Source organism: Notamacropus eugenii, chromosome X (assembly GCF_028372415.1).
Source record: "Notamacropus eugenii isolate mMacEug1 chromosome X, mMacEug1.pri_v2, whole genome shotgun sequence".
In the NCBI taxonomy this organism is placed as follows: Eukaryota; Metazoa; Chordata; class Mammalia; order Diprotodontia; family Macropodidae; genus Notamacropus; species Notamacropus eugenii.
Window position 1 is genome coordinate 5,097,526 of NC_092879.1, and position 24,506 is coordinate 5,122,031.

A 24,506-nucleotide genomic window follows, 5' to 3' on the forward strand; every position below is an offset into this window, starting at 1 on the left:
ACCAAACCCCAGAGAGGAAATTTCTCTCTCTGTCTCTCTCTGTCTCTCTGTCTCTGTCTCTGTCTTTCTCTTTCTCTTCTCCTTTTTCCTTTCTCAACGATGTAATCAGAGACACAAAACCAGGAACAAACAGTACATCTAACTAGGATCAGAAAGATGCAACTAAAAGGAGACAACATATCCAGCCAGAAGCAGTGATACACAGGACAAACTGATACCGAAATACCAGCTAGAGACTCAAGAAAGGAATTCCAGAACATAAAATGCTGAATTGTAGGTTACTATTTTGCCTCATTTGTTTACTACATGTGTGCCTCACTGCCGTTTTATTCTAAGTTTTAGTTCACTCTTCCCATGGACCTGGGTATATGTATGGATGTCCCAGGCTTTTGGGGGGATTTTTTGGGTTAGTTTTTCTTACTACGCTATCTCAGTAAATACTTTTACTCCTAATTGATTATTTGTGGAAAGCACTCCATGAGGGCTCATGAAATGACAGTGTTAGAAGTACAGCCCCTCCAGATTCTTCCTCCCGCCCCACTCATGTCAGTATTGGTCAGCCACTTTCTAGGCACCTCAGATCATGAGATCAGGTGTTGCTTGGGAGACCGATCTCAGAAGCAGTACCATGTTTGTTGATTTTGTATATTATAAGTTGCAGAGAATTAATCATCTATACTGGTACAAAAAGTGTCTCATCAGATGCTCCCTTATAAGGTAGATGGAAGGACACTATCTTGGAATCAAAGGACCTAGTTTCAAATTCTGATCCTGATACTCAGTATCTATGTTGTTCTTCCTTCATTCTTGAAGAGGACCGATGACATAGGAAGTCTTGGGCAAATGACTTGACCTGCTTAGATGTTAGCTTTCTCATTGATAAAATCAGGGGACTGGAGTAGATGAGTTCACTGAAGCTCAAAATCATGGCTTGGGTAAAGAGAAAGAAAGAAACAAAAAAGCATATTGAGATTTGTGTAGAAGAAATGGGATAAAGATACATTTCTTGCCCCTAACCATGACCCCTCATTTTCTCAGGAAACTCTTTAATATTGTAAGTTGTAGAACAATTACTGATCTGCATTAGGAAAAGAAGATTCTTCTCTGGCAATTTTCCTTTTATCAGTGAAATCATACGAATGACCTTCCCCAGTACTCTCCCAAACCCTAAACACACACAAAATGCTGTGTTGCCCAAGGGCATTAGCAATCATGGGATACCTGTTGTCCTACCCACATAAATGGATTTTACTATTTTGACTTATTTGCCTAGTTAAGTTCATCAAACAGCCGGTTTTGGATTACTTCTGGGATTTGGTGTGTTCTTAAATTGCTTTATTAATTGATTGTTGAATGTTTGACCAATAGACTTATCCAAAGAATTAAATGGTCTTTTTGGCATGGAAAAAATGATATTGAATCACAATAAATTTGGTCCTCCTGATACAGTATTTTATAAACCTTAAAGAGTCCTAAAAATGTGTGATTTTATTTTGATTTCTCCTCTGAAGTCCTATTCTAATGTGTGTGTGTTTGTCCTTTGTTGCAGAAGACCATGCCATCAGAGATATGATGACTTGACTTGCACTTGACTTTGTTTTGAGTTAGGGAGGGCTGTACAGATCACCCGCCTCACTTCTCCAGAGCCCTCTGAATCCAGTGACCAGATATTCATCAGGATGACTAGAGATGACTCAGGATGAGGCAATTGAGGCTAAGTGACTTGCCCAAAGTCACACAGCTAGTGAGCGTGAAGTATCTGAGGTGAGATTTAAACTCAGGTCCTCCTGATTTCTGCACTAGTGCTCTATCCACTGCACCACCTAGCTGCCCCAATCTAATGTATCATCTTAGCATAAAGGTAACCCTGAGCTCTTGAAGATCTTGACAGTGAATCACAAGCTATGGAACATGCTTCAAATCAAGGTGCAAAGGCTTCTAGTTTTAGACTATCCATATGTCTGTTGTCTGAGGACAACAGAGAGGTTTATGGCAAGAATGCTTGCTACTAAGTGATTTTTTTAACACAGAAATTCAAAAAGATTTTCTAAAGCACAGATAGGCCTTGGTGGAGGTACGTTCTGTGTGAATGAACTCACAGATCCTTGAAACATAAAATTCTTATCATTATTATTATGAGCTGTTGGCTTCCAAGTTAGAGACTATTAAAGAAATAGAATTTTTCCCACTTTTCACTGCCCCTTATGAAAAGAAAAGACAGCATAAGGATTTGAGTTCAAATCCCACTTCTGCCACATACTACCTGAGTGATCCTGGGTCAGTTTCTTAAATTCTTTGACTCTCAGATTTCTCATCTTTAAAGATATGGGATTGGTCTAGGTGTCACCAGATTAGAGCACTTTTCCTTGCATGAATAGTTAATTTCTAACTTGGAATGAAGGCTAAACCAATACACAGTTGGCAGCAGTATAGTAGAAAAGGAGTGGGCAGCTTTGAGAGATTTGGTTTATTTGGTTTATTATTTTCATTTATTCATCTGGGACAAAAGACTTGGAAACATCAATATTGGTTGGACAAAAATGATAGGGAAATTCAGAAGTTAGTAAATGAAAAATGAGAACTCCACAAGGTTTACCAGCAGGATAGTTCATTTGTCTCTAAGAAGTCAGCATTTAGCTCCAAGTGAAAATGAAACTTAGAGCAATGAAAAATTCTTGGTTCAATAAGAAGGCAAATGAAATTCATTTTATGCTGTTAGTAACATCCAAAGCACTTTTATGATGCCCTGAAGGTCATTTATGGGCCAAAGACCTATGGTGCATCTCAACTACTCAGTCCTGATGGAACCACATTGATTAATGATAAAGGCATGATCTTGGAGAGATGGGTTTAACACTTCTACAGCGTTCTTAACAGACTGTCATCAATCGATGCTGAAACCATTGACCATATACTACAAGTTGAAGTCAATTCCTTTCTAACTGAACTTCCAATAGAAGAAGAGGTTTTGAATGACATTAGGTTTTTGTCAATCTAATAAAGGCCTTTAACATTGCCAGTCATGAGGGCTTGTGGAAAATTATGGCACAATCTAGTTGCCTGGAGAAGTTCATCAGTATTGTACATGATTTTCATGATGGCATGCTCACCTTGGTTCTGGAAAATGGCCTTGCATTTTCCCAGTCACCAATAGAGTGAAGTGGGACTGTGTGCTTGATCTCATGCTTTTTTTTAGCATGATGTTTTCAGTGATATTATCAGATGCTTTCAATGAGGACAGAAACATCATCAAGGTCAGCTGCTGCACTGACAGTACTCAAAAACCCAAGACTAAACTGGAGGGAGAGTTTGTGTGGGACATTCTGTTTGCAGATGATTGTACACTCAATACAGCTTCTGAGACTGAGATGAAACAAAGTATGGATTGATTCTCTGTCACTTGTACTAATTTTGATTTAAAAATTAACACCAAGAAAACAAGTCCTCCATCAGCCAGCACCATCCATAGGTGGAACTATCAGTTACAAATGGAATAATTTTGAATGCTGAGGATAATTTCATTTACCTTGGAAGTATACTTTCTAGGGATTTCATAGATGATGCAGTTGATGCATGCATTGACAGAGGTCAGTGTTTGGGAGACTGAAGGAAAGTATGAGAGAAAAGAGGTTTTAGGTTACTTACCAAACAGAAGGTTTGTGACATCATTGGATTGGCCTCATTGTTGTAAGTTCATGAAACCTGGACAGTCTACCAGAACCATGTCAGGAAACTGAATCCCTTCCATTTAAAGTACCTTAGGAAGATTCTGAAGATCACCTGGCATGATAAATTACCAGATACTAAGGTCTTTTCTCGAGGAGAATTGCCAAGTATTCAAACTCTATTGCAGAGAGGGCAACTCTGATGGGCTGACCACATTGTTTGAATGTTAAACATACATTTGCCTGAAAAAACATTTTATGGAGAATCTACACAAGGCAAGTGTTCACTTCAAGGTCAGAATAAACAATACAAAAACACTCTCAAGTTCTCTCTGAAGAATTTTGGAATTGATCGTGAGACATGGAAGACACTGGACTACCCAGCATGGCACACCACATCAAAAAAGGTGCTGAACTCTGTGAGCAAAGCAGAATTGCACTAGCTCAAAATAGTTGTGAGATGTGCAGACTTAGAGGTATCTCCTCCCCAAATGTTCACATGAACTATTCGTACCTGACCTGTGATAGAGCCTTCTGAGTTTGTACTGGTCTGATCAACCACAGTTGGACATACTGTGCACCAACCCCAGCATAATTCATTTTGGTCCTCTTTGAGAATGAAGGACAACAACCACAAGAAGTCTAATCGCTTGCTGTTTGTTATAAACTATTAAGTACATAATTCTGAAGAGAAGAAAAAATTAAAGAAGGGAAGGGAAGGGAAGGGAAGGGAAGGGAAGGGAAGAGAAGAGAAGAGAAGAGAAGAGAAGAGAAGAGAAGAGAAGAGAAGAGAAGAGAAGAGAAGAGAAGAGAAGAGAAGAGAAGAGAAGAGAAGAGAAGAGAGAGAGAGAAATTGCCAGGGACTCTTCACAAGAGCATGGTGTATTGGTAAGAGTGGAGTCGAATCTGGATTTGAATTACTGGCTTTGCCATTAGCTGAATTGAACTCAGGCAAGTAATTTTTCCTTCTAAGCTCTCAGTTTACTCATTTGTAAATGGGAGTGGGAGAGTAGGGCTAGATCTGATGTCTTCTAAAGTCCCCTAGAAGAATGTAACCGTTTTTAAGTGTAATTTCTCTCTCTGTCTCATGCTGCTGGACTTTGTATATATAGAAATGTTGATGATTTATGTGGGTTTATTTTGTATCCTGTAACTTTGCTAAAGTTGTTAATTATTTCAAGTAGATTTTGAGTTGATTCTCTAGGATTCTCTAAATATACCACTATATCATCTGCAAAGAGTGATAGTTTTGTTTCATCATTGCCTATGCTAATTCCTTCCATTTCTTTTTTTTTATTTTTTATAGCTCTAGCTGAGGATGTAACTTTCTTGAGGACAAAGACTGAATACTTTTCTTTTTTTATCCACTGTGTTTCTAACACCTGGTTACAATGCCTTGAATATTAGTACTTAGTTTTTGCTGAATTTGAAATTGAATTTCTAGCTCTCATATGCTATGATTCTAAAACTTTTATAAGTGTGTTGCTCTTAGATGCCAACAGAATGCCTGTCTAGTTTCTCTGGTTTATTTTTGATTGGATAATCCCCAAACCCTCTACAGCCTAAGCCCATGAACCACTTCAAGTCCAGGGTGAAGTGGTTGGCTGTTGCTGACCTTTAGTACTCGTTCTCAATCTTTCATTTTGATCCTATAATGGCATTCCTATCACCAACTTATTTCCAGACAGAGATAAAATAAGCCCCAGGTAAAAAGCCTTAAATAAAAATTTCCTTTAGTTCATGGCAGGTCAAGCTCTAAGATTATTGTTTTTGATATTAAATTTACTTTCTGAGATAGTGGGATGATAGATTAAAAAAGTGCAGCTTTCTTTCAAGCAAATTAAGGGGGTCCTCCAGCATTTTTCCATTATCTCGGATGTAAAATAATCTAAATTCACAGACTGTCTATATTTCCAGCTTTAGAGCTCCTTCAGGGCAGGGACCACACTAATCTTTGTATCCTAGGGAAACGGGTACAGTGTCTTATCTCCTAGAAATGTTCACTTAAATTGCTTTAGGATGTATTTTATATGTGTGTATGTGTGTGTGTGGGGGGTATGTGTGCAACAGTTCACACAAAATAGGTAAGTTACCCTTATACAAAATGCAAGTGGGATTGTATGTGAATATATCAGGAAAGCCTGCTATTTAAAGAAACCACAGGGCATTGTTTTAAAGCAAAAGAATCTTTAGTAAAGCATCTATCAATTTATTTGCTCATAAAGTTCAATTTTTGTATGTCAAAGTATGGGGTCTAGCAGCAATTTGGTCTGGGGGCGGGGTTCTCCCACTTAATGGCTGTGCAATTATAGGCAGGTCACTTGGGCAGCTAGACGGTACGGTGGAGAGAGCCATAGGCCTCAAGTCAGGAAGATCTGAGTTCAAATCCAAGCTCAGACATTTATTAGCTGTGTGACCTTGCATAAGTCACTTAATCTCTTTCTGCCTCAGTTTCCTCATTTGTAAAATGGGTATAATAAAAGCACCTACCTCCACGTGGTTGTTATGAGATAACGAGATGATTATAAAGTTAGTATAATATCTGACAAGTGACATATAAATGATAGCCATTATTATCATTATCTATAAAATGAAAATACTTGTCCTACTTTCTTCACAAAATTATTGTGAAGTTATTTCAGAAGCCATACTTTTGGTTCTATGGTGGCCCTCTGATTTCATCAGTATAGGTGACCTTGACTGACACAGACCAATCCCCTTCCATACACGGTCATTATATAAGATAAGGATGAGGACTGGACCTCCTCCTTAATTGTTATAGGGAAATCCTAGGGGAGGAAAATACCTTTACCAATGTAAGTTGCAATTTCTCTTCCATTATAACACTGAGAAGTTAGTGACTGGACCAGGATCACATAGTCAGCACATGTTAAAGATGAAACTTGAACCTAAATCTTCCTGGCTCTAGGCAGGCTGTTTACAATTTCATTCTGGCTCAGTTCTTCTATAACTCTTTTTGTAGCCTTCCTAACATTCTTTTAGTAACTCAGGGGTACTCACTTCTCATTAGGGCTATCTAACTGCTGCCTATCATTCTTAATACAAGAGTGGCCCACCTCCTCTTGTGGTCATATACAGTCTTTCATCTTTATATTGCTTTTAACTTGCAAGTCATCATTGGTAACATATCTACTAATGCCATCATATCCATTGCCCTCTGGATGATTCACAGTTTTAATTCTTCTGAGGAAGTGATATTCCATTATTTGACATCATTTAGCTTCTACAGGAAAGCATTGATGTTAAAGAGATGGACTTTAGCAGCAATGAGAAGATTGGAGTTGTTGAAAACATAGCAGTTTCTTCATTACAACTAGCCTATTCTCTCAATTTTGTGCTCTGTTCATAATCCATCTTCAGTGCTCAGTCAAAATACACATATTAACAGAATGACTCAGAGAACTTCCTCTCCAGCTCTCTGCCACAGTCTGAGCAACGCAAGTTTCTTACTTATCTTATTTCCTTTACATTCCCAGATTGAATGCTTTGATGTATCCCTTTCACATTGGCATGCATTTCACTGAGGAGGCTTGGGTGTCTATTAGATACCAAAGCAAATAGCACAATGTCTTCTGTAGCTCTGAACATTTGGAGAACTTTACCTATCGATGATGAATCCTCCCTTTGTTGGGACACCAGACAGGAAATTTTCAATGCCATGCCATCACTGAACACCATTTATGCATGTATAACTCCCTGTTTTATGTCTCATTTGATGCTAATATTCATTAAACTAAGGGATCTTCAAAATCATAGTCTTATGTGATTCTTAACTGTACATGAAAGATAGCTTGTCTTAGGAAAACCTTAAAGGTCATGTTTTGTTTTATTGAGCCAAATGCTTTAAAAAGACAATAAATAATGAACAGCAGACTATTATTTATCCAGTACACCTCTGAGTTTTGTGATTGAGTTTACTAGCTAAAAAAATGCATGAAAAACCTGTAGAAAGTCTACAAATTTATTCCTTTCTCATGTTTTTGTCAAGTATACCCTCATGTTATTCATTGATTCTTCTCATAAATATTTTATAGAGTTGGGAAAGTAGGTACAAAAGTCAATTATCATCTGATCCTGTCACATTCTTTCAATAAACTCCCATTCAATAAATTCTAATGCCTTCCTATCACCTCCAGTTTCAACATCAAATCCTGTGTTTGGCATTTAAAGTTCCTTCTTACCTGGCCTCTACCTACCTTTCCAGTCTTCTTATACCTTACTCTTCCCATGAGCTCTGCAATCTAGGACCACTGCCTTCTTGCTGTTCCTTGCCCCAGACACTCCATCTCCAGACTGGGCATTTTCAGTGTCTGTTTTCAATGCCTGGTATACTTTGCCTTCTCATCTCTGCTTCCCTGGTTTTCTTCAATCTGTGGCTAAAATCCCCTCTTTTATAATAAACTTTTCCTAGTCACCCTGAATTTAAGAAGGCTAGTGCCCTCCCTCTATGAATATTCCAATTTCTCCTGTATATATCCTGCTTGTACATAGTTGTCTGTATGTTATTGTCCCCATTGTACCATGAGTTCCTTGATAGAGGGGGTCTTGAGAGCAAGGTCTTTTGCCTTTCTTTGTATCTACAGCATTTAGCACAGAGCCTAGCATACAATAGGTGCTTAATAAATGCTTATTGACTTATTGATTAACTGATACTTTATTGGTTGCTTTTGTTTAGTAAAGATATCATTTGTAATCTTGGACTTGATAATCTGCCCCTCATTTTGATATCTTGAGAATTTATCTATGAGTGCCATTTAGAAATGTTTCATCTCCACCGATGTCTTCCTATGATACTCACCCTATTAGCATGTGATTCTTAAAGACTATGTCAGTGGAATGCAAGTTCTTGTAGCTTCAACGAGGCCAAAAAGGATTTGAATATAGACCATCGGGTCTATATAGAAGACTATTTCTGCTATTGTGGGCCAGCTCAGTGAAGTCTGGAAAGGGCAATCACCATGGAGTCAGAAATTAGGTGATGATTTTGAGCACGTGTGTGTGTGTGTGCGCGTGCGTGCGCTGTGATGTATGAGATGGACACAGAAAGTTGTATTAGTGTTTTTGTTGTCAGCACAGTGTCTAGGACACAGTAGACATCATAAGTGCTGTATTGAATATTTTAAATATTTTCATGTTTTTGGAGCAAACCTCTCTATTAAAGACAAAACTTTACATTTTGAAAGGTAATAGTTCATATTCTTATTGATAACATATAAAATAATGCTTAACTGAAAGTAGTAAAAAAATCTCTAAACCCAAAGAAAAATAGAATTTGAAAGTATCACTATTATAAAATAAAAACCACCATAAACAAGAGGAAAAAGTGCCCCTCCAAGTTGCAATGTCAGCAAAACAAAATCGTCTAATTCTCTTTGAATTTTCTTTTAAACGTTTCTCTGCAATAATTCCCGAATAGCCAAAGCAATTGGGGAAGCATTTCACCATCACCAACAGGAAAAAAATTAAATGCTGCTAGATTTCAATTTTATGAGAAATTGGAATCTAGCCATGTTATAAAGCCTGGAAAATAAGGTCTTTTAAAAGAAATGCAATAGATCATAAGTTCAGGAGTAATCCTAGGACTTGCAGAAAGATAAATGCTGTGCAGAAGAGAGACCAAAAGAAAAAAGTATTTTATGAATTGATATCCCTTACTCTTTCCTTATATAACTTATGCATATTTGAAAAAATAAGTTTTTTCTATATTATTTATAATCATTACAACTCTAGATATGTCTGTCAGTTCTGCTTTCTCCAAGGAGATTTGTAACCTATCCAAAACTGTTATCAGAGGTCTCTGAGAGCTCTCATTTAAGATTTTGTTATGCAGTCATCTCCAATTCTTCATGACCCCATTTGGGGTTTTCTTGGCAAAGTTACTGAATGGTTTTCCATTTCCTTCTCCAGCTCATTTAACAGATGAGGAAACTGAGACAAACGGGGTAAAGTGATTTGCACATGATCAAACAGCTAGTAAATGTCTGAAGCCAGATTTGAACTTAGGAAGATAAGTCTTCCTAACTATAGGCCTGATACTCTATCCACTGTGTCACCTTCCAGCTCATTCAAGATAAAACATTCATTTATCCTTAGTCAAAGATATAAGGAAGGTAGGTTGTATGTGGTCAATTCTATTGTACCCCTAAAACCAATCAAAGAATACTGAGGATATTTTTAAAAACGATTATTCCCTCTTGTTAAACCTTATTATTATCTCCTATTAAACCTGTCACAAGAAATAATAGGTTTCCCCTTTTTATCACATCTTCAAATGAAGGATGTTTGATAATTTTTCAGGAATATTGCAATTACTATTGTTATGAGGTTATCTAATTTTGGGGAAGTGTTTTCCTTAAAGCAATTTAATTTGCTTATGTACTGTGTTCACATGGTACTTCCTCAACTTCTGAAACTAAAGGAATTTAAAATTTCATAAAATATAGATCAGAAGTTTTCCTGTAGGGATAATACAAGAATTTTTTTCTTTTTTAGAAAATATAGCGAAGCTTTATAGACACATTTGAGGAGATATTAGGAACATACCTAGCAGGAGCATAACATTTCTTTTTTTCCTTTTAATTCATAAGTAGTGGGTAGATTATTACTACTAAAATGAAACCCTGAAGAAAGTGGAGAATATACAGCTCTTTTTATCAATTTCAAAAAGTAAGATTACTATTCTACTATAAAAACAGTTTTGCATATTGCATACCATGGAACCAAAAATATGAAAAAAAATTTAGATGAGAAATATTCCCATTTAAGTAAGGGTTTCTTTCCACTTCTAGTTATTCTTTTGTTTATACATGTAATACTTTTTTCAAGGGAAACTAACTGAAATTTTGAATAAAATTTTAGAAAGTGAGAGGAGAGTGCATGAGAAAAAATTTTAAAGGAAGAAGAAAAAAGATAAGAGAACAGGAAAAGAATTATTTCAGTTTTAAGAAAAGCAGATATTTCTTGAGATGTTTATTCTCTACCATATTTGGCGTACACTTAACACATTTACTGTAAAATGACTTGTGAAACAAACACTAAGTTTGTACGATCTCTCTGTTAGTATGAGAATTTAATTATGATGGTATTTACTAAGGTTCAAAGTGCACTACAAACTTCACAAAATAAATAGCATACTTTATAAATTATATGTAGCATCTAGGGTTCTCCTTTATCTGTGGACTGCAATAAATACTACCCAGTCTCAAGACACTGTGTGGATCAAGACCCAGTCAAAACTACAGCTAATGAAATCCACCATCATGTTTTCTTTTTACCAACCAACCAGAAGACATGTTAATTAGCAAAAGATATAGAGCTATCCTTTCCACATTGCAATTTTCCCCATTGTGGTTTCAATATATCATGGGTCAGTATAAAAAATAAATGGAGATTTTTGGGGAGTTTTGTGAAACCCACAGATGATAAGTGAAGGGCAGCCAATGACACAGAAAATGTTTAAACTCAGAAATGCATAAGATATATCTATAGTATTGTATAAAACCAACATATTTTCTTTTAATATTATAAATATACACAATTTCTTCTTTGGTATGAAGGCGGAGCCAAAAAATTTTATGCAGATTTTCTAGATCATGGGGTGAGGGGTTAGGTGAGATGAGGTGCCATGCTCCTAATCTCTACAATGTGGAAGGGATAACTATATAATCAAACATTGTATCAGAGGAAAAAAAATCCCACAGAAAACATTGTAGCATAGCAAGAAATGATTCCCTTCATTTACATATTGAGTGCCTTTCCTCAGAGATTACCATGCCATCCGTGGGGTAGTGCCTATAATAATCAGGGAACACAAGTGGATGGCACCATGTAGGGAATATATGGCCAAGAAGCACATGAGGAGTGCACACAAGAAATCTTAGTAGTTGGGGAATGTATATGGAGAGCACATATATCAGGAACCCATGTAGCCAGAACTCATGTATGGCCAGGGCAACATATACTTGTAATGGTACAGAGCTGCCAGTATCCTCTGGTTATATCATTTCATTGTTCTCTGCTAAATGATGCATCTCTGTTCTCTACATACTATCTCCTGGTCTTACTGTCACAAGGCTGCTCTCTGCTACTATCTGCTGAGTTTCTGTTATCTAGTCACTTTTGTAGTACCTACTATTCTCTAATAATTATTCAAAAGAGAAAAGAGAAAATACAGTCCCTCGTGTGGAGAGCTTTGGTGTTTTGATGACTTAACTAAAGATGATGGGGTTATAGATTTATAGTTGGAATGGCCCTCAGAAATCATTTAGTCCAACTCCTTGTTTTATAAATGAGGAGACAAAACAAAGAGGAGTGAACCGACTTTTCTGAGTTCACATGGGTAGAAGATATCAAAGCTAGGACTTGCGTCCAAAACCAGTACTCTTCTGAAAGTCTTCATATTCATCCAGACAGAAAAAGAACCAGCATAAAATGAATGGTATTTACTAAGGGCCCACAGTGTATTGCAAACTTCACAGAGTAAAACTAAATCTACATAAAATTATAAAGGCTATATAAAAATTGTCTAACGTTTTGACCATCCTTCCTCTGGTGCCAACTCCTTTACACTCCTATTAAATCCATAACAATGAGACTCTAACTCTAAAATCTATTTTGGGGAATTTTCCCCAAACTTGCATAGGAGCTGAATAGAGCCTGTAGGAATGGGGCATTCCTCTTTCCAAAGATCCTCTTTGGCTTCAAATGAAACTAGAGGTAAGGATTAAAACATCAACCTCCTGCCTTAATTATGTATTTCTGCCAACAACAAAATGTTAATCCTTTATTATGCTACATTTAGCCCTATCAGAACCTTGTTAGTTTCTAGTTCATGCATACTCTCCCTGCTTCCTCCATATATGTGTGTGTATACATACACACACACAAAATATACACCTAACTTACATTATATCTCTATTACATCCCTTCTGATTCTAAATACTATTTTCTAATATTTGTCTGCATATTTATATGGGAAAATAGTAGAAAAGTTTCTAGGTTGATGGGCCTAACATTTCCAGAGTTTAAATGCTCCAAGTCATAATTGTACATTTCCATTTAGATGTTTTTCTATCACTTCAAACTCAACATGTTTTTAAAAAAAACCCTCTTCATTTACTCCAGTCACCCAGTTAAAAGTTTTAGGAACCATCTTTAACTCATCCCTCTGCTTTGTACTCCCTTTCCAATTTATCAATAAGCCCTGTCAAATTTGCTTTTAAGATATGTCTGGAATGCACTGCTTGCCCTACTTCCATTGCCGTACTCAGTACCCTCATCACTACGTGTTCAGATTATTGTAGTTAACTCACAGAATCTAAGTTAGCAGAGATTACCTCAGAGGTCATCTACTAAGACTTCCCCAAAAAATCCCTATGCCAAACACTTGTTAAATGATGATCTAGCTTCTGCTTGCATGCCATCAGTGAGAAGGAACCAGTTACTTACCTAGTCATCCTATCTCATTTTTTGATGTTCTAATTGTTAGGAAGTATTTCCTTTAAAAAAAAAAAAAAACAACTAAATTAGCTTTTTTGACATTTTTTACCCATTTAGTTCTGATTTTCTCTCCAGGACTAAACAGAACAACTCCTAACTATGAGTCAATTAGTCAACAAGAATTTAGTAGCTGTTTTACTGGGCACTGTGCTCAGCTTTTGGAGTACAAAGGTAGGTGTGCGGCTTCACCTCTCACTTCAATTGAATTAGTCAATAAATGGAATTTATGAAGTTTAAAATGTATAAATGAGATAGTTCATGTTCTCTTTACAAGGTGTGAACCTGTTTGATTGGGTGAGAAAAGAAAGCAAAATTACTGGTTCAAAGGATCACTCACACTTATTGGGACTATGTATAAAAATAGTCAACCAGTAAACCAGTCTTGTGATGAATGAATTCTAGTTTAGGGGATTCCAAGTAAGTGCCTAAGAGGAAATCAATCACTCTTAATGGAGGCTAATAATAGAGCTCCTCTCTATCTCTGTCTCACTCTTGTCTCTGTCTCTGTCTCTCTATCTCTCTCTGTGTGTCTCTGTCTCTGTCTACCTGTCTGTCTGTCTGTCTCTCTATCTCCCTCCTCCCTCACATTAAGTTTAGAATCAGAGAGAATGGACTAGTAACAGACAGTGCGGCCTAGATCAGAGAAGCTCAATCACTGGAAAACAACACATCCATCTTGGAGTGCTACTCATCAAAGGAAAGGTAGATTTGTGGAACATAATCCTTTGTGGAGGAGAGGAGTGCTGGCTATGCTCTGTACTGAGGGACTGACTCTCTATGCCAGTTCTAAGCAGTCCTGTCTCCTTGAAGATTTAAGAGAAATCAAAGAAGTTATGGGTTGTTTTTCTTAAATACCCAGTTCTGGCTCAGCAATCCCTAAGTCTGCAGCCAGTTAGAAGATTTTTGGTTGCCACACTACACAAACCTCTGAATCATCTATGTGATTGCTTAGATGAAAGTCAAGTAGAGAAATATATATGCATTCATTCTCTTTGATATATATATGTATACATATACATATATATACATATATACATATACATACATACAAAGAAAGGCAAAAATAGTCACTACCCACAAGGAGCTTTTATTCCAATGGGGGAGACAGTATGTAAATAAATAGGTATACATACAGATGTAAGATGTAAGCGTATACAGTGCAGATAGATGGTTTAGGGTAAGTTTAGAGGAGAGGGTTCTAATAACAGGGAAGAATGGGAATGGCCTCCTACAGAAGGCAACATGACAGTTGAGCTCTGTCTTGAGGATTCTAAAAGGCAGGATGAAGGAGTGAGAACATTTCAGGCATAAGAGGCAGTAGACAGACACTGCAAAGGCACAGAGATCGGAGATGGAGTACCAAGTGCAAGGAACAGCAAGGGCCCCAGGGTACACTCATGTCCTAGATGAAGTTCCAGCAGTGGAGACTGAGAAGGAGTCAGCAGATAGATAGGAGGAGGGCAAGAAGAGATCAGTGTCAGGAAAACTTACAGAGGAGGGAGTTTTAAGGAGAAACCGGTGATCTACAGCGTCAAAGATCACAGAGAGATCAAGAAAAGAATTAGGAAATGATCATTATATTTGACAATTAAGAGATTTGAAGATAGCAGTTTGAGTTAAATGATCAGCTTAAAAGTGTCTAAGTTCCATACCAAGAATATAATAGATTCCCAGTTAGTTCTTTTTGTTGGTTGCTGGAAAAAGTGAGAGGCATCGTGGTATAGTGGATAGAGAACTGGCCTTGGAGGAAGAAAGATCTGGTTTCAAAACATCCCTCTATACTTACTGACTGTGTGACCTGAGACAAGTCACTTAAATGCTTCAGGTCCTAGGCAACTCCTTGAAGAGAAGGTGACAGCCTGCATTGTTTGTGAGAGTTTCCTAATTTCATTGGAATTACAGGTCTGGTCCCTCTCTTGTTTACTGAAAGGATGGAAATTTCATACTGAGTAGACTCTGTGTGTGTGTGTGTGTGTGTGTGTGTGTGTGTGTGTGATGTGCTGTCAGATATCTCCAGAAATGGAGAGGTCTGAGGGCATGCCAGCCTTCTTTCTCTCCCTGAAACTACACTGCACATATCACCTCCTACTTTTATAGAAAGGCAGAGCCAAATTTGCTTGAGTGGATCTCTTTAACAGTGAATTTTAATTTCAATTTCTAAATTGAAAAGATGACATCTCTTATAATTCCCTAAGTTCCCATGGTTTAAACATTTCTGAACATTTCTTCTTATCAGCCCAAAGATGAGACTTAGTTAGCACAGGGCCCTTTTCTTATGAATGCATATTGCAGCACATCTACTCCTGACTAGACATAGGTCATAGGGCTAGAACTGCAAAGGACCTTAGAGGCCATATATTCCAACAACCATACTTTATAGATAAGCAAATTGAGAATGGGAGAGTTTAAGTCCTTCGTCTGAGGTGGTACAGGTAGTGAGCATCAGAGGCAGAATATGAACCCAGGTCTTCCAAACTCTTAAGTCCAGGGCTTCCTCCTTAGTGCTGCCTCTATTATTATGACTCAGTTCTAAGTCTAGAATCCCACCTGGTCCATTCAACCTATATCCTTCTACTTAGCTTACTGTCAGTCAATAAACATGTATTAAGCACCTGCTGTATGCCAAGCACTATGCTAAACTCTGGGGATTAAAAATGATAATCCCTGCCCTCATGGAGCTCCCAGTCTAATAGAGGAGAAAACAAGCAAACGAACATGTACAAAATAGTTATATATAGGATGCATAGGAAATAATTAAGAAATGCAAGGCACTAGAGTTAAGAGAAACACTTTCTGTAGAAGATGAGATTTTATTTGGGACTTAAAGGAAGCCAGGAAATTCAGTAGGCAGATATGAGGAGGGAGAGCATTACAGCCTTGGGAACAGCCAGAAAAAACATCCAGAACTGAAAGACAGAATATTTTGTTCATGGAACATCCAGCAGACCAGCATCACTGGATCGGAGAGAATGTATTGGGGAGTAAGTTGTAGGAAGATTGGAATGGTAGGAGGGGGCTAGGTTATGAAGGATTTTTGGACACCAAACAGAGAATTTTGTATTTGGTCCTGGAGGGGACAGGGAGCCATTGGAGTTGACTGAGTAAGAGGTGGTGACATGGTGGACCTAAAATTTAGGAAAATCATTTTGGTGGTTGAATGGAGGATAGATTGCACTGGGGATTGACTTAAGCAGGCTATTGAATAGTCAAGGTGTGAGGTGATAAGGACCAGCACTGGCAGTGTCAAAGGAGAGAAGGAGGTATATTTGAGATGATGCAAAGGTGAAATCAGCAGGTCATGACAACAGTTTGGATATGGGGAGGGGAAGGAGAGGGAGAGAGAGAGGAATCAAGGATGAGACCTAGGTTGTGAACCTGAGGAACTGAGAGAATGATGTTTCCCTCTACCATAACATAAAAAAGAAAGCAGAAGAAGGAAGGGTTAGGGAAAAAGATGAGTTTTATTTTGGACATGATGAATTTGAGATGTTACTGATATCCAGTTTGAGAAGTCTGAAAGACAGCTGGAGATTTGAGATTGGAGGTGAGCAGAGAGACTGGGGCAGAATAGGTAGATGTAAGAATCATTAGCAAAGAGATAATAATTAAATCCATAGAAGCTCATGAGATCACCAAGTGAAATAGTATAGAAGAAGAAGAAAGTAAAGCCCAGTTAAAACGCATAATTTGAAGAAGGACGCAGCAAAGGAGACTAAGGCGTGATTAGACAGGTAGTTGGAGAACCAGGGAAGAGTAGCGTCCTAAAAATCTAGAGAGAAGAGAATATTAAATAGGAAAGACTGACCAGCAGTAATAAAGGTGACAGAGGTGAAGGATAATGAGGACTGAGGAAAGGCCACTGGGTTTGGAAATGAATAGATCACTGGTAACTTTAGACATAGCAGTTTCAGTGGAATGTTGAAATCAGAAATCAAATCGTAAGGAGTTAAGAAAAGAATGGGGGGAAAGAAAGTGTAGGCACTTGTTGTAGACAAACTTTTCAAGCAGTTTAACTACAAATAGCAGAAAAGATATAGGATGGTAGTTAACAAAGATGAAAGGGTCAAATAAAGGTTTTATTTTTTGGAGGTAGAGAAAACATAGGCAAGTTTTGAAGCAGTAGAGAATGAGCCAGAAGAGAGAGAGCGAAATGGAAAATAAGTAAAAGAGTGAAAGTAACGGAAGGGACAATCTCTTGAAAGAGACCAAATGGAATTGGATCTCTTGAGCATGTAGAGGGACTAGCCTTGGTAAGGGGTAGGGCCACTTCATCATGTTAGATAAGGGTGAAAGGGCAGATGATGACAGAAGACGAGTAAGTGATATGAGATGAAGAAGAAGGGAGAAGAAAGAGCTCATAGGGCATGATGTCAATTTTATTTCTGTAAAATATGACACAGAGGTCTTTAGATGAGAGAGGAAGGGAAGAAGAAGCCATGGGAAGATTGAAGAGAGGTGAAAAGATTTGAAAGAGCCCCTGCAGAGGATGGGATAGTAAGTTGACAAGTGAGTTTAAAGATCAGACTGTATTGTTACTAATTGTTTCAAAAATATATAATATCCTTAACAAATATTTGCAGTTTTTTTATTGCTACTTTTTAAAATTTATTTTTTAAAATGTATTTACTTATTTATAGTGTTCAACATTCACTTTTATAAGATTTTGAGTTCTAAATTCCCCCTTCCCTTTCCTCCCCCCACCAAGATGACCTGCAATCTGATATAGGTTATACAAATACAATTATGTTATACGTATTTCCATATTAGTCATGTTGTGAAAGAATCAGCACAAAAGGAAAAAAACATGAGAAACGGAACCAAAGAGAAAATAGTATGCTTCAATCTGCATTCAGACTCCATGGTTCTTTTTTGTGGATGTAGATAGCATTTTCCATCATGAGTCTTTTGGAGTTATCTTAGATCATTGCATTGCTGGGAAGAGCCAAGTCTATCAAAGTTGATCATCACACAATGTTGCTGTTACTGTGTACAATATTTTCCTGGTTCTACTCACTTCACTCAATAACAGTTCATGTAAGTCCAGTTCTTTCTGAAATCCACCTGCTTATCATTTCTTATGGAACAATAATATTCCATCACATTCCTATATCACAACTTGTTCAGACATTTCCCCATTGGTGGCATCCCCTCAATTTCTAATTCTTTGCTACCACAAAAAGAGCTGCTATAAATATTTTTGTACATATGAGTCCTTTACCCCTTCTGTATAGTCTCTTTTGGATATAGACATAGTACTTGTGTTGCTGTATCAAAGGGTACGCACAGTTTTATAGCCCTTTAGACATAGTTCCAAATTGCTCTCCAGAGTGGTTGGATCAGTTCATAACTCCACCAACAATGCATTAGTGTTCCAATTTTTTCCCACATCTTCTCCAACATTTATCATTTTCCTGTTTTGTCATACTAGCCAATCTGATAGATCTGATGTAGTACTGCAGAGTTGTTTTAATTTGCATTTCTCTGATCAATAGTGATTTAGAACATTTTTTAATACGATTATAGACAGCTTTAATGTCTTCATCTAAAAACTGTCTTTGACCATTTTGATAAATATTTGTTGCAAATGATTCTATATGTATGTATTCTACATATTGTATATATTCTATATATATATATATAAATGTATTCTACATGTAACACAGGTACTGTTTTTATTAGCAGGCTACTCTCTGTGTGTATATTGTGAGAATAAGCACACTTCAACTGTCTTTCAATACAGTGCGCACATATGTGTGTGTGTTATATCGCTGATATACACAGATATAAAATGTATGTTCATACAGTTAAAATTTTCCTCTTTGTAGCCTTTGAAGCTCATATGGGAAATTAGACCTAAGTGTATACATGGTCTACCGTGACATCTGTCGTGTATATGTTGTTCTCATGTCAAGCTGTTTCAATAGATTTCAAATAGCATTTGCATAGTACTTGTGATGAAGAACATTAAAAAAGATCATATAAACCTTGCCATGCAGTAATTTATGTCTGCCATTTTTGTGAAGCCTGTCAGAATCTTCCCCATCTCTTAAAAAAGAAAGAAAGAAAGAAACAACTCTTTGTTGTGGAAAGATCAACCCTGAGAGAATGATATCTTTGTAATTTCCTCCTTCATTAGACAGTAGCTGTGTTACTACAACTTTGCTGCAAGGCATTCCAATGAATTCAGGAAGTGGAATCTTCTTTCCCTGGTTCCAGTTCCAAGAACTGTAGTGGGCAGAACAGAGGCTGTTCTCCTGCTCCCACTGAAGGAAGACGTACTGGATCTTAGAGTCTTAAATAAAAAGGCCATTCTCAAAATAGAATCTGCTTCACAGAAGACTAAATAGGCTGCTTTTCTGTAAGTTTTCTGTTCCATGTAATGAGGGAAAAGTTTCCCTGAGCCAAGACCAACAGTTAAGTAATTCTGCCAGGGAATGCAATAACCAAACTCATAGAATGAGGTTGGTCCAAAAAAAACTCCAAAACAGCCCATGAAATTGTCATATTTCAACTATTTTGCAGAAGTTGAGGTAGGCCTAGAGGAGAAGGACTCAGTTGTAATCCAAGAGAAATAATTCTATAGAAATTCTCAATATTTTTAAACCTGTCATTGTTTCTTTTCATAAAGTAAGGATTCTCTTGAATGATTATTTTCTTAACAGAAATTCAACAGAAATTTATTAGAGATCTACTAAGTGCCGAGTCCTACAACAGGTGTTGCAGATACAGAGATGTAAAAAGATACAGTCCTTGCCCTCATGGTGCTCACAAAATAATTAGAATTTTAATGAAGCATTTGTTTATGCAACTAAGTTTTTAAAAATTATTTTTATTCAGTTAAATATTTCCCAACTACATATACATTCTTTTCAAGAATCATTTTTTTAAATTGAGTTTCAAATTATTTTCTTCTCTCCTACTCCTCCCCACTCCTTGAGATGGCATGCAGTTTGGTATAAATTGTACATGTGAAGTCATGCAAAGCACATTTCTATATTAGTCATGCTGCAAAAGAAATAGAAACAAAATAAAGCAAAAAATAAGAAAGTTTTTTAAAAATAAAAGCATACTTCAATCTGCATTCAGAGTTCATCAGTTCTCTCTCTGGAGGTAGACAATATTTTTCATCATGTGTCCTTTGGGATTGTCTTGGATCATTGCCTTGATTAGAGTAGCCAAGACTTTCACAGTTGATCATCTTTATAACACTGCTGTCACAACATACAATATTCTCCTAGTTCTGTTCACCTTACCCTGTGTCAGTTGATATAGGTCTTGGCATTTTTTTTTTCTTATCATCTCCTATAGCACAACAGTATTCCATCACAATCATGTAGCACAACTTGTTCAGATATTCCTCAACTGATGGGCATCCCCTCAATTTCCAATTTTTTGTCACCACAAAAAGAGCTGCTATCAATATTTTTGCACAAATAAGTCCTTTCCCCTATTCTTTGATCTCTTTAGGACACAGACTTAGTAGTAGTATTGCTGGGTGAAAGGGTATTACATTCCCAAGTTTTAAAAAATTTTTTCTTTACAACCATTTGAGGTAGGTCATGCAAGTTTTATTGTTCTCATTTTATGACTGGGGAAACTGAGGCTCTGAAAAGCAAAGTGGCATGTTCAGCATCATAAAACTAGTAAATGTTAAGCATCAGCATTTCACTTCAGGTCTTGTGATTCTCAATTCAGGACATTTAAAGAAAAGCTACATCACAGGGCTAGCTAGGTGGCACCGCAGATAGAGTGCTGGGCCTGTCAGAAAAACCTGAATTCATATCTAGCTTTAGACACTGACTAGTTGAGTGACCCTGGGCAATTCACTTCACTGTTAGTTTCAGTTTTTTCATCGGTAAAATGGTTGAAAAAAATGGCAAAGCACTCTAGTACCTCTGCCAAGAAAACCCCAGATGGGGTCACAAAGACTTGGACACAATTAAAGCAATTGAACGATAACACCATCACAGCCCAGCAGGAATTCAAATCCTATATCTAAGACCTTCTAGCAGAATTGGGTCATGGACACATTATTTTACACCTCTAAGTCTCTGTTTCCTCATCTGGAAAATAGAAATAATAATAGTTTCACTATATATATCTTTCAGGGTTGTTGTGAGGAAAGCATGTTACAGTCATTAATATGTAGGAATATAAATCATAATTTGATGCACACAAAGATAATTTAATGAAAAGTAGACAAAAAGGTGCCATCAAGATAAAATCCTAAAGGAAAATTTGTTGAGGGAGAGGTCTTGTAGATACATAGGGTGGGAGCCTTTTTCACAGGGTACAAAGGTCTACCTGTGGTAAATTAGGCTATCCCACTGCCTCTACTGCTGTGCTGTAACAATCTCAAACAAACTTGTGAATAATAGAATCAAAATGCTTTCCCTTGTGAGCTCCCATTCTCAGTCACATACATTAGAAGAGTGCATCTTGAGGAAACGATTTACTTGAACAGTCATGGGAGTGATGAAATAGGCACAGAAGTCTGCGTGGAAGATACATGTTGTCAGCAGAGATTCAAAGGTGGGTGGGAGAAATGAACAGATGAAAAATGGCAAGCTGTTCTTAGAATAGGAGGCAAGCCAAGTGGGTTAGGGGGAAGAAAACAAATGTGAGAGTGAAAAGGACAGAGAGGAAAAAAAAATAAGGACAGAGATGATACTAGGAGTCCAGTTATGGGATATCTGGTGGGTGACAGTGTCAGTTACTATTTGACTTTTATTTCATTCTTAATTTTTAATTACTGTGATAACTGCTTCATGGTGTAGTAGGGAATGCTCTGAACTTTGGGTTGTAGTCTTAATCAAATCCTATGAATTCAATCTCCACCACACTTTTCACAACTGTCCCGCCATTTCTGTTCTCTTGGCTGCCATCCTCATTTAGGCCCTTTATTCAACTGCAATAACCTTCTATTTTTATCCTTCCCTCAATGCCCTCCTCCTCTCATTCTCTATACCTCTTCCCAATTGTTCCTAAGGGACAGATCTGGCCATGTTTCTCTCCTAACTTATTGTTTCCTCTAGGACAAAATATAAAATCCCCTGGCATTTAAAACACTTTACAATATTATTCTTATGTCCTTCTAGACCGGTTTCACAAAATATGTCCTCCCCAAAGTAGCCTACTTCTTACCCTCATGCCTTTGTAGGTTCTTCCTATCGCTAGAGTGCCCTTCTTTCTCCATGGTGCCTCCTAAAATCCCTGACTTCTTTTGAACCTCAGCTGAAGTGCTACTTCCTATACAAGGCCTGTTTTGTTTGGGCTCTTTCTCTTGGCTTGGATATTATACTGTGCTTACTTGTCATATCTAACATGCATGGGATGGCTATCTATGTTGTAGTGTCTCACTCCTTTCATACAGGATGTGTGGACATCGACTCACTTTTCTGGTCTAGCTAGGTTATTCCAACCTGCTCTCACACTGGCAGGTCTAGGTTTCCAGAAAAGTACCACAACTATTTAGTTCCACTCAAATTCTCTTGGATCCTAGGTGTTGTAGGGGAACATATTCCTATTCCCGCAACCATCAAGCCCTAACTAATGCATTTACATTTACACAAAGTCAGCTACTCACAAAAACAATGACACTTCTAGATCTTAATTATAACTATTTACTTAACAACAAGGGTAAAAGAATAATAAAAACATCAACAGCACTCATATGTTAAAACAAATGCAGGAATAATTAACATAGTTCACAATAAACTTGGATCACACTCTCCAATCAATGCTTTTAGTATATTTGAGAGAAAGTGGACACACGCTGGCAGAAATCTGTCATAGAGGTACACAAGTAAGAAAAATCCATGTGTCCATATTACCTAACAACTCTGGAACTCTAAGCTTAGCTGTCCTCTTTCTGCTTCAGCTATTGTCCACCAAAACTTCTTGATGAACTTGTCTTCAGTGCTGAACAGATTCTTCTACTGCTAAGTTGATCCATGCTGTGTATAACTCATGCTTTACTAAGCACAGTGTCTCAGCTAAACTAATTCTTCCACTCTAAGACTTGTCTGATTCTCTGCTTCCAAGTTGTTCTTCTGCTCAACTAGATTAATTCGTTAATTGCAACTGTAGTATCTATCACTTCCAGCTTCAGATTTAGTTGGTGCAGATCTAAAACGTATCCTTTCACATCTCCTGCCTTTTATCTTTCTGGATTCATACTTTGGGTCCTCTCTGTGAATGATTCCACCTTACGTTAAGGTTAGGAACCAAATTCTCATCTTTTGTCTATATCAGAGAAATTACATTTGTTCATCATTGCAGAATGGCTCTGGTATCCAGTTCTCTAATATAATACTGTTTGTCCTGTTCAAAATGCAACAACCATCTCAGAACTCTGAAACAAAATGACTGTTTCTTTTAGAACTCTCAACAAAAATAGATTTAACTCAGCAACAAACTTCTCCCCATGAAAGGGCAATACCTTAAAGGGTCAGCACCTTACATACACACACCTTACATACACACACACACACACACACACACACTCCATATTTACTAATATGATTACATTTCATTTTACTCCAGTAGAATGTAAGCCCCTTGAGGGAAAGGATTGTTTTGTTTTTGTCTTTATTCCTACCCATAGCCTAAATTTTACAGGGGAGGGGATCCTATGGCCTGCAGGCCACATGTGGCTCTCTAGGTCCTCAAGTGCAGCCCTTCGACTGAATCAAAGTTTCACGAAACAAATTCCCTTAATAAAAGAATTTGTTCTGCACAACTTGGGCTCTGTCAAAAGGCCAAGGACCTAGAAGGTGTGGCCTTGAGGCCGCAAGCTCCCCACCACTGGAACATATAACAGGCACTTCATAAATATGTGTTAATTGAGCTGCTTTTATTTGTTAGTTGTATGAGTTTGGGCAAGGCACTTCATCTCTCTGAAATTGTTTTCCTTATTTGCAAAATAAGAATGACAGTACTTATTGGACCTACCTCACAGGCTTACCATTACAATCGAGAAAATGTATGTGCAAAACAACTCTAATGCATTACAAAAATGTGAGTTATTATCATTCATTTTGGTGCTTCAAAGAATCCATGGACTCATGCCCTTGGAGCCTTCACATTGGGAACCAGTCCTCATGAAGAAAGGTAACACGGTCTCCACTAATACTGCTGACCGACTACCACCAATAGGTCAGGCAAGCCAACTGAAGCCCATTGCTTACTGTAATCTAGAACTGATCAACTCCTCCACATTGCTGCCAATACAACACTTTTTGAGGACAAAGGGTGGCATTATTGGGAGGTGGCTTGTTTCCTGGCAATAAGTGGGAGGTGTAAGTGTCTACTCATCACCCA